This window comes from Mus pahari, chromosome 5, assembly GCF_900095145.1.
Source record: "Mus pahari chromosome 5, PAHARI_EIJ_v1.1, whole genome shotgun sequence".
In the NCBI taxonomy this organism is placed as follows: Eukaryota; Metazoa; Chordata; class Mammalia; order Rodentia; family Muridae; genus Mus; species Mus pahari.
The window spans coordinates 64,071,195-64,080,270 of NC_034594.1; positions in this window are offsets into that span (position 1 = coordinate 64,071,195).

Consider the following 9,076-nt stretch of genomic DNA (forward strand, 5'->3'; position numbering starts at 1 on the left):
GGAGAGGGAGGAGGAGAGGGAGAGGGAGAGGGAGGAGAGGGGGAGGGGGAGGAGAAGGGGAAGGGGAAGGGGGAGACATCCCTTTCTTTTTCCTGTACCTGAGTTCTCTTGTCTGAGACACTCAGACCCAAGAAGGTATTTGCAGAACCCTGCCAGGGACCTCCATGATTGCACAGGTCATTCTCCCTGCCCACAGGACTTTGTGGGGGGGGGATTTTTTATGAGTATTATGAAAGGTCAGATTAAGTTTTTAGAACTGACTGAAAAATCACATCCATTAAATTCTATGTTTGTTTAGGTTAATGTACTGTTATTGAAGCGCTGGCTGTAACCACGGTGCTTTATTTACTCAACAAGCATTTATTGAGTATTTAAAATGTCCCGGGGCCTAGATGCTAGACATTCATTGTGAACAAGTAAAAATCCTGCCTTCTGGCACTTCCACAAACTGGCACAGAACACAGTAAGACAGAGCAACGGGAAACCAGGGCCACAGACAGTGACACCATGACAGCCTCTAGATGGCGTGGCTCAGGTCTGAGAGACGGGCATTTGACTAAGATGTGAATGGAACATGTTGGTAGATTAGTCTGTGGCAAGACACTCGAGAGGGCACTTTATGAAAAAAATGAGGTTTATGTTTATCTATCTATCTATCTATCTATCTATCTATCTATCTATCTATCTATCTATCTATCTATCTATCTATCTATCTATCTATCATGTCTGTCTGTCTATCTATCATCTATCTCATCTATCTATCTATCTATCTATCTATCTATCTATCTATCTATCTATCTATCTATCTATCTATCTATCTATCATCTATCTGTCTGTCTGTCCACAGAGTCTCACAGACCCACAGATGATCTTGAACTCTTGATCCTTTTGGCCTTGCCTCCCAAGAGCTAGGATTTCAGGCTTACCCACCACATCCGATTGAAAACGATTTATTTAACCCACAGTTTCAGGGACCGACCACCCAGGATCAGTGGGCCTCCACTGTTCAGCCTCTTGAGGGGAACCCTGTGGCTGTGACATTGCGGAGCAGTGACGGAGAAGGGGGAGACTGCACGTGCAAGGGCCAAGTGCACGCCTGGGGTTGCCTCGCCTTCTGACAGCTTGCTGCCTTCAGAATGAGAGAGAAACACGAACCCCTCTGAGAGCAATAGCCTCTAAGACCCAGTTACCTTCCTGTACCACGCACAGGTTCCACCGCCTCCTAGGATATTTTCCCTTGGGGATACCCTTGAATCATCTCCAAGATGGCGGTAAGTGACTGTCTCTGAGGAAACAGCTGCCTGGGCAGGGAATCCACAGACAAGTGCAAAGGCCACAGTGGGAGGGGTCACACCTATGTGGAGAAAGCAGGGAGTGATACTGGAAGAAAGGAGAAACACCAGGTGCCTCTTGCTATTGCTTGGAAACAGATGGACTAGGCCCGAGCAGAGGACAGCAAGCCCTGCTCAGGCCAGGCATGCCTTGGGAGGCAGGGTGGACAGCACCGACGGTTCACCTTAGACGGAGGGAGCGAGTAGAGGAGATGGCTTCAGGTTTCCTGCCGAAGACTCAGATGCAGGACACCGAGGGCTTGGAGTGACTGTAATCTGGGAGAGAGCAGAACTTCATACCCCTGACCTCAGCACACTTTGCAGATCGTCCCGCACACACTTACTGAGTGTGTCAACTGAGAAGACCGGTTAGGGAGGCTGCTCCCCCTGCAGCCTCTGACTGACGGGCCATGATGGATAAGAAACTGCAGCTCACATGTGGGGTATCTGCTCCACTTCGCAGTCCCCAAGTGTTGGTCTTGAGAGCAAAAGGTCACAGAGACAGTCTCATCACAGGAAAGGGACAGGGCGGCAGCATGGCTGGGAGGCAGAGAATGCCACACACCAGAGCGGTCAGCCCAGGGGACATAAAACCTTGGTACTGACAATGGCAGGGGTGAGCAGGCACTTCTGTTGTTTCCGCACAGGAGCACACACAGAGGAAAGCTGACAAAGGCCCTTCGCTCCCAGCTCTCGCTTCTCGTTTTCTTTTTCCTGAAAAAAAAAAAAAAAAAAAAAAAAGGTCTTACTATGTAGCCCAGGCTGGCCTCAAGCTCATAGAAATCCCCCTGCCTTAGCTTCACCAGTGCTGAAATTACAAGTATGCAGCGCTCTACCCAGTCGCAGCCTCTTTCTTCATATATAAGCCTTCTCACCTGATGCCCTGGATCAACAGTTCTTGTTGCTGAGACCATGTCTAAGGACCTAGTCACTTCGGATTCTGTTGCTGATAAGAGAATGTGGCCTTTTGTCCCTCCTGTCAGCCTCGGCTGTGGCCACTCCAGGACTCTGACCCCAGTGAAGCAGCTGGTCCTGGTCCCATCAGAAGGGACAGGGCAGGGGCCTTTGGCTTGTCTTTTGCTTTAACAGACGTCCTCTGAGTCAGGAAGATGAAAATGAGGAAGAGCCTAGCCTTTCAAACTCCATGAGGAATTTGAGACATTTTGGAGATAACTAGAATATCTTGGCTGTGCTCCATTGTGATGGCTTTTCTGTACCTGGGAGACAACTCTCCTTCCAGATGTCTGGTTATAGGCATTGATAAGCCTGAGACCTTTGTTTCTTGGTAGAAGTAGGAAGAATTATGGGGGAATGTTGGGTGGGGTGTGAGGACCCTACAGAGGACAGAGATAAGGACTTGAAGAGGAAGGAGGGATAGCTGGGTAGTGTGCCATCCCCCAACCTCCCACTACGGGGGTCTGACTTGGGGGCTGAAGGTCCAGAGGCTGGGAACAGTACAGGAGAGGTGTTTATAGAGACCATGGACTTGTCCCAGCAGTCCTGCCTTGGCCATGTGAGACCAGAGCCATCCCAGCTCTAGCCTCAGGCTGGGTACCAAGAAAGCTGCAGATGGCTCCACCACAGAGTTTTGTCCCTGAAGCACAATGACTGCAGATGGTGGCCAGTCTCCCTTGAGAAGCCGGTGAGCTATCAACTGCCTGTTAGTTTGGAGGGAAAGGAAAGTGTGTGGTGTGGGTTTGTGTTGTCTAGAGGTGGAGTGCTTCTGGGGTTTCCTGGGTGACAAGATGGTGCTGTGAGTGTGTGTGTGTGAGTGTGTGTGTGTGAGTGTGTGTGTGTGAGTGTGTGTGTGTGTGTGTGTGTGTGTGTGACTTGAGTGTCACTGTTTTAGCATTTGCTTGAAGTTAGGAAGGTTGGGTAAGGGGGTGAGGTAGAATGCGCATGTCCTGGTGCTGTGGGAACTCACCCCTGCAGTCCTTCACTTAAGCGAGGGCCTGGAGCAGAGGTAAGGCTAGGTTCTGGGGGCACTCAATGAGGGACTACGAGGTCCCCACACCTGGCTCTAAGCAGCTGGACCCCCACTGGGGCTGGACTGTACAGGTCCCACTGATGTGTTCTTGCTGATTAGTCTGGTCAATAAAGCTGCTGTACTATAGCCTTCAGTGCTCTCAGGTTGCTGTCAAGGGAGCACCACAGGTCGCCATCCAGGGAGCATCACCACTGCACCATCTCTCCGAGGCTGTCTCCTGGCTTCTGGGAGATGCTAGGAACTGCCCTTCTAGGTATGGTCCACTCACCTGTACCTGCAGCTCTGGGAACTCCCACTTGTGGACAAGATGAAACCCAATGCAGGCTGGGCTTGGATATGTGACTTTGTGTGGTTTCCCTACTTACAATATCCACATTCAGTGTGGCCTCCCCACGTACAGTTTGCACGTTCAGTGAACTGTTTACAGCATTGTCTAGGCATTGTACACATCACCACAGGCACATTTAGGTCATCTTCCATTTCCCCCACCAAAGACACTCTGATTCCATCCTCAGCTCTCCTGCTTACATGCTGAATGCCAGCCCATCCGGCTACTGCTGCGCCCTGTACAGGCTTGCCCACTCTGGACTTCTATGTAAATGGAGTTATGGACTACACAGACTTTTATTCTACCCCTCCTCTCACTTATCCTGATGTCCTCAAGCCTTATCTACACTACAGCATAAACCATTTCTTTTTTTTTTTAAACCACTTCTTTAGTTTCTTTAATTGCAAATAATCGTTCCTTTGTATGGATGCAACACATTTTATTTATCTGCTCTCGGGGCGATGGTTGCTCAGATTTTTTTTTCTAAGTTCTTATTTATGAGTGATGCTGCTGTGGATGTTTATATGTGTGCGTTCCTGTTATAGATCTTACCAGAAACATACAGGAGTTTAAAAAGTTGTAGTTGCCCTAAGTGTGTGCTCCTGAGGTCATAGTCATCACAGTTGGCAAACACCCTTCCACGTGTCACCCTTCCACGTGTCACCCTTCCACGTGTCACTGCAGTTCTAGCCTAGGAGAGGCAGATGCCAGCCCTGGCTTACAAAATGAGTTCCAGGACAGCCAGGGCTACACAGAGAAACCCTGTCTCGAACAAAACAAAACAGAGGAAGACAGGACACCTGGGAATCTTATTCATGCCCTACTCACATGTCCAGGGCCCCTCAGCAGATGTGATGAGGGCAGTGAATATTTTAATTTGGTTCTATGGCCAGAGGAACAATCTAAAGTCACTAAGTATTCCTCTCAGGAATGCAGTGTGGACCAGTTTATGCCACACAGGAATTGTACTCTATGCTCACTGGGCCTATGTGAATCACCCGCACTGCTGCAGTCTGAATGTGTCCCCCAAGTTTCCTGTGTTGGAAATAATGTCCAACAGATGCAGCAGAGTTGAGAGGTAGGACGTTTGGGGTGGAGCTAGGTCAGACAAACCTCGCCCTCATGAATCCACACATATCTTTATGGGTGAATGGGTCATTTTAAAAAAGGACTTGTTTCTTTTTTTTTAAGATTTATTTATTTTATGTACACGAGTACACTGTAGCTGTCTTCAGACACACCAGAAGAGGACATCGGATCCCGTTACAGATGGTTGTGAACCACCATGTGGTTCCTGGGAATTGAACTCAGGACCTCTGGAGGAGCAGTCAGTGCCCTTAACTGCTGAGCCATCTCTCCAGCCCCCTTGTTTCTTTTAAAATGTTATGTGTATGAGTGTTTGCTTGCATGTATGCATGTATACCATATGTGTACCTTGTGGCATTGAGGGCTGAAGTGGGTGTTGGGTTCCTTGGAACTGGAGTTGCAGGTGCTTGAGGCATCATGACCCATGGTGCACATCAAGTGTGGACCAGCTTTTCTGGGCACCATGCTGGAAACCAAACCCAGGTCCTCACCAAGAGTAGCTCTTAACCCCTGAGCCATCTCTCCTGCCCTTGAGTGGGTCATCAGAGGAGGGGGTTGCAATAAAAAAGGCTCTCTCTCTAACATAATTGCTCTGTTTCACCATGGGAAGACCTCTGCTATGTTGTAAATGCAGCTCAAAGATCATCACTAGGTGCCAAGCAGGTGCCACCAAAGATTCTTAGATTTTTCCAGTGTCCTGAACTTTGAGCTTAACAGAGCTTATTCTTTATAATGTATGTGGCTTTGTATATGTTGTTAGAGCAGAAATGGATTAAGATATTCAATTGTGCAAACACACACAGGGAGAGTGTGTGTGAGTGTGTGTTGTGTGTGCTTGTGTGTGTGTGTGTATGCATGTGTGTGCGTGTTCTGGGCTTGGCTGTCATGGAAAAGTACAGCAGTGGTTAAGGAGTCAGCCCTAGAGCAGACAGGTGACGTCTACAAATGGGAAGGATATTTGAACACTTGATATAAGTGGGAAGCCAGGAAGAATGCTGAAAGACACCAAGGGAAGTCTTGGTGGACATAGCCAGTCTCGTTAGGGAGCGGGTCCCCCCCCACAAAGGGAGAAGACACAGGAGAAGGCAGAGGGCGTTAACTTTATTGTTTCCTTTCTGAAGGAGCCTGAAGGTACTGTCTGTGATCTTGACTTTGATAATAATATAAATATGGATTTAATAAATCTCACGAAAACATTACAGAGCCACTGACAACTAAGAATAGGATGTCTGCCTGCAAGCCCCTGCAGAAGATGAAAGCAGAGCGGCAGCCCTGGGGGAGAGTTCAGTAAGAAAGGAAGGAAACCAAGGAGGCTTGAAAGCAGATTCTGCAAGTCAAATGAGGAAGTCAGCTTAAGCGATCAATCGAACAATCAGGCCTCCTCATTGGAAGACGGTCGCTCCACTTCTATGTATTTTGATCTAATACATTATAGATATACTTACATTAAAAAGGCACACACAAAGAGGGAAAGAATTAAAGCTTACATAAAACTATCACACACAAATAAAAATAAGACAGGGAGTGTGATGCACACCTGTGATCCTAGCACTTGGGAAGTGGAAGCAGGAGGACCAGGAGTTCAAAGGCAGCTTCAGTGTCAGTGAGTTTGAGCCAACCTGGGCTACATGAGACCCTGGCTCAAAACAATCCCCTAAACCAACCCCTTCGCCCCCTAAGACCCTGACACAATGAAGCAGGGGAAGATACAGTAGCTGGGTAACTCCAGCACTTGGGCGGCAGAGGCAGGCAGAGCGCTATGAATTCAGGGCCAGCCTGGTCTACATGTCCAGTGCCAGGCTAGCGAAGATAACATAGGGAGATCTTCTCTCAAAGATTATAAGACAAAATAGATCTGATAATGTCAATATCAGGAAAAAAATTGAATTGAGAGTTAGGGTTAGGTCTTGGGCATGAGAGGCTCAGAAGAGGGGATTCTCTCTGTGGTGACTGCCTCCGGAGCCAGACAAGACACAATCTTGCATAATTGTTGTTGTTGTTGTTGTTGTTGTTGTTTTTGGAGACAAAGTATTGCTATGTGTTTCAGGCTGGCTTTGAGTTCACTCTGTGGATCAGGCTGGCCTTGAACATGTAACAATCCTCCTGCCTCCGTCTCTCAAGGGCTGGGATTCCAGGTATGTACCAGCAGGTATGGCTTGAAGCTTTGGCATTGTTTTCAGTTGGTGAGAGCTGGGAGTTGTTTGTTACCATGTCACAATGTCAGATATCCTTTCCAATACACAGGTTAACATCAAAGCTTCATTGCTGAATTAAAACATTAAAATGTGATTCTAAATAGGGGAAAAAAAAACCCCAAAGTCCCAGTTTATTTTTCCCAACATCATTATTAATCTTTAGGTAAATCCAAAATAGTGAGAAAAGATTGAGACATGTAATACAGAAGGCAAAACTCACCAGACATTTGTAGAATTCTCATGCTGTGTAAATAGGCATTAATCTTCTTTTCAGGTATCCATGTACCTTCTTCACACAGCCACAGAAAACATAGAGGTGAGGTAGGAAGTCTGTACATACACCATAAGCTTAACAACGTGAAGGAACCAAAGTCATAACCATGTAGGGTAAGGTAGTGAGGCTGCCACAGGCCAAAAACCAGGGGCCTTATTCAGAAATAAGCCTTCAACCAAGCACATACGTCAAAGCATAGAGGCCTTGCTGGGTGTGATGGTTGGTGTGGATTGTGACAAGCACAGCTGTAAGGGCTTGTCTCAGTTAGCATGGCCTCTGAGCGAGCCTCCATCATCTGAACTGAACTGGTCGGGGTGGGAAGACCCACCCTAATTGCTGAACAAATAGAAGGGGTCTGCCAGTCATTCTCCACTCTCTGCTGCCTGTCTGTGGATCCGTGTGACCAGCTGCCTCAGGCTCCCTGCTGTGACAGGCTGTCCCCCCAAACTGAGCCAGGACAAATGCTTTCTTAGATTGCTTTTGTTAGCTATGCTACAAAGTCTCTGCTACTGATTTACGCGGACCCAGTGACTCAGTGAGAACTTCCACTCCCTGGAGGAAGAGGAGGAGAAGGGGAGAGAGGAGGAAGAGAAGGAGGAGAAAGAGGGGGAAGAAGAGAGACATGGGTTAGCTTACTTGCTGCCTCACCACGTGGTACCCTCTGTCATGCCACAGGGAAGCAGGAGGGCCCTGGATGGATGCTATCACTCTGCTCTAGGCTTTCCAGATCCTGGAACAATGAGCTAAACAAATTTCTACTCTTCATAAACAACCTGCTCAGGTGTCTTGCTATAAGGATAGAAAATGCATTTATGTGCCCTGACCAATGCTCTCTCCCAATATACGTTTCTCGAACTAGAGTATGGGCTACTCGGTCTGCCAGCCTGCCTCCATTGCCTTGGCGAGGAGCTCTTCTCAAGGCTCTGATTGTGTCCTTGCTGATCACTCGCACAGTCTCTGGCCCAGGACAACCCCTTCTCCTACTGTGTGCAGTGTGGAAGGAGCAAGCACCAGGAAACACTTGACTGAGACGGAAATACCTCATTGTCTCCCAGAACCCCATCTCTTCCATGCCTCTGTGCTGTGTGTGGCACCTCTCAGAATCACACCTTCAAGTGGGTGTGAGGGGTCTCTCTTTCAGGTATTTTGGGAGCCCAAGGTTGGATTCCTGGTCCTACCTCTGCTTCTGTTAGCAGCTGTACACCTGGGACCAGAGAGGCTGGGGGATGTCTCCATTGTGTACCCCAGCTCCTTTCATATTTGAGGACTTCAACAAAGGACTTCTGAAATGTGTCAAAACTTTGATCTATATCTCTCGGTAATAGTGTGTGTTTGTGTGTGTGTGTGTGTGTGTGTGTGTGTGTAGCTATGCATGCACTGGGAAGCCAGAAGAAGATGTCCCACTCTATCATTAAAAAGTTGGGTGAGGATCTCTCACTGAACTTGGAGCGAGACTGGCAGCCGGCAAATCCCAGTGCTTCTCTGCCTCTGTTCCCCACAGTGCCAGGGTTACAAGTCTGAGTGGGGTCGTGCCTGGATTTTACACGGGTGTAGATACAATAACTCCAGGCCTTGGGTAGCACGTGCTCTTGCACATGGAACATTTTCCCAGCCTTGCAGATGTTTTTTTTTTTTTAACTTTTAATTTAAATTTTAAAATTTTATTTTATTTTTAATTAATTTTTTTACACTCCATAGTCTTTTTTGCATATATAAATATAAATGCACTTTATTATCATTTTTTATTTAGACATCCTTTGTTTGTTTGTTTGTTTTTTTGTTTTTTTCGAGACAGGGTTTCTCTGTGTAGTCCTGGCTGTCCTGGAACTCACTCTGTAGACCAGGCTGGCCTCGAACTCAGAAATCTGCCTGCCT